The sequence below is a fragment of the Buceros rhinoceros genome, unplaced genomic scaffold (genome assembly GCF_000710305.1).
Source record: "Buceros rhinoceros silvestris isolate BGI_N320 unplaced genomic scaffold, ASM71030v1 scaffold40881, whole genome shotgun sequence".
NCBI lineage: Eukaryota > Metazoa > Chordata > Aves > Bucerotiformes > Bucerotidae > Buceros > Buceros rhinoceros.
The window spans coordinates 20,940-23,798 of NW_010396714.1; positions in this window are offsets into that span (position 1 = coordinate 20,940).

Here is a 2,859-nt window from a genome sequence, read left to right on the forward strand (position 1 = left end):
GGGTGTTGTGTGTGTGTCTTTTTTCTCCAGTACTACAGTGAGGCAAACAGAGCTCGAAGTGTAAATTGAAAGTCACAAACACATTTTGCATATTAGGTGATCGCACTTCACCATGTTTACTGCACAGATTGCAAAAAGGATTTAAGGCATGTAGAAGTGATGCCTTTGAAAAAAGCTTTCACTGTAAGCATTGGGTAAGCACTTTTACTCAGTCATGAAAAATGCCTCATGTTGTTTCCAGTGTACGGCCCCCCAGAAAATGTGAAACCACCTGGGGACTGATACTCAAGAAAGAGAAGGTGTGGTCTAAAGTACACAGAAGCTATGAAGAAAATATGCCCAAGTAGGTAGAGTTAGAGCAGCTTTCTTGTTTCCCTTTGTTGCTCCTAACTTGGTCTTCTGTCCACTGGACTGCAAGTATTGTCCCCTAGCGCATCTACCTACACTTCAGAGGTAACAGAAATTGCAGCAAAAGGGCATGAGAAAGTGTCATGAAAACAAAATTTTCTAAGATGAACATTCTGGCGGACTGTAGGAGCAGAAGAGTAATATAGCTCCAGTACCTGTTGCTTCAATACTCTTTATATAAAAATGTCTTTTATCCATTCATTCCCCATTGTATCACCGCAATAATAGGATTGTTCTGTTGGTTTTTGATGTGTTTTTCTCCCCCATGTTTACTGCCATTGTAGAGATTCCAATATCAGTGTTTCTAAACAACCTTTGTGAACTCTGCTGTATTCAGATTCTTACTTATCCTTCTCTGTCACAAATCTAGTCTTGCTTGAGACAAAAAACAGATGTAGAAAGAGCAGCATTCTGCAGCCTTAAAAAGACCTTCTGAATTATGTAAGAGGGATACATTCCTGAGTAAGAAAGATTTATACCAATCTTTTTGGGGTAGGTTCTTCCACTGTTCTGCAAGATGCAGAGGAATGTCTCCCAAATTTCTTGAATAACTCCAAAATAAAGACAAACCTTTTGTGGATATATTGCAGGTCTGTAGGCTTATTTCCCACACAGCTTCAAATCAAAAAGAAGATAGGCAGAAAATCTGACTGCTATATGAATTTGTCACTTTTCACTGTCAGATTCAGTTCCTCTCAGTTTTCAAATGAATGAAAGGATTCTTTCATTTAGCATGCAATTTGGGAAATGTCATTTTAAAGAATGTAAGCTATTAAAACAGAATAATCCCCAAGATTATAAACTAATATCTCTTATGCTAGATAAGATGGCTTGGACATAAAACCAGACAGCTCAGCTAAAGACCAATGTCACTGCAACAGCTCCTATGCATATTAGCAAAATCACTATTTTAGAAACACATTTCCCGAGAGCTGTTCAGTTCTGTGTTAATATTCCGTACTAAAGCTAAGAGGCTGACCTCTAAAACCTACCTCTACTTTCTTGGTGGTTCTGTATCTACATGGATGTTTGATCTACAAATGTTTGGGAAGTCTAGATTAAAAGAAGGTGAACAACCTCAAAATCTCAGCACCACTTATTGGAAATTGGAAGGCATCAAACTTTAGGGAAAAAAAGAGGTAGGGAGAGAGACAGAGGTGAGAACATGTCCAACTTATTCAAACAAAAAGTAGACCTAACTATTACTGCAATTTAAATCACAGCTGTGCAGTTATACAATCATGATAATGTATTTTGAAATGCAATTGGTTCATGGAACTTAAGTAACTATGTTACTTCCCATGGTTACAGTGCTACTCAACATTATAGTGGAAACAAACTGTTCCTTCCATAGCCCTAAATGTAAGAAACTGTCCACAGAAGTTAGTCTTTTCTTACAGTGATGATATCTAAAAACCCCAAACCTGGTTTAAGTAAAAAACTGCTAAATTGAAGCTTTGACAAAAATAGTTCATTAGGTTATCAGAGACTGTTGAGAGACTGTAATTCAGAAGAATTATCTTCTTTGTGATTTCTTACCTTCACTGGGTAGCCACCCATATCATCCAAATTTCATTGAATAAATTAATTGGAGCTATTTTTACTAGAAATATTTCACATTCTCATAGGATTTTAATTGGAAAGGACTATTATCTTACTGGTTTTGATACTAATTTGGCTATTCCTAACAAATAACAGAAGGTGTATAATAATTACAGCAAATATTTTTTTTATTTAAAATACTTACAGAAGTATTTTAAACATTTACACTGGCAGAAGAATAAAAATATAAATAAATGTATGCACATCATAATAACACAATTCCTTTTCCTCATCACCCTTTCCAAATTTTAAGGTGCAGTCACAAACAAGGAACTTCAGGTTTTGTGAATATATAGCAAAATTGAATTATTTTACTGAAAAAAACCTGTCAATTTCAAGTAGTTCCTGCAGTAGCTCATTGTTTCATATGTGTGTGACTGAACCCCATTAGATATCTAAGCATCTTTTACAATATCTTTTCGACTGCAGGACAAGGACATGAAATAAACAAACAAAAACATAATATGCAGCAGCACCGATACAGAAGAGTTCCTTTCAAATGAGAAGGCAGAAGAAAAAAAACAGTAAAGCTTTGCAGAATACAATACACTCCTTTAAAAAGAACTGTTGATACCCTGTACTGTTATGCCTTTACTTGAAAAAAAACTGTTTTCCCAAGCCTGCAGATTGGCAATATCTGTAACACCAGTGAAACTGAAAACTTCTATTTCTTCTTCTTGACCTGCTTCAGCAAGTTCAATAAAAACCTTCTTTTTCTATGTTTTTCTTGTATAACTTTTACACAGGTAAACAGTAACCACAAAAGCCTAGGAGAAGACAGAATAGTATTGATGCTACTCTGAAACCCAGATACTAGGACCCAAAGGAATATTGAAGCAAATTCCTTTC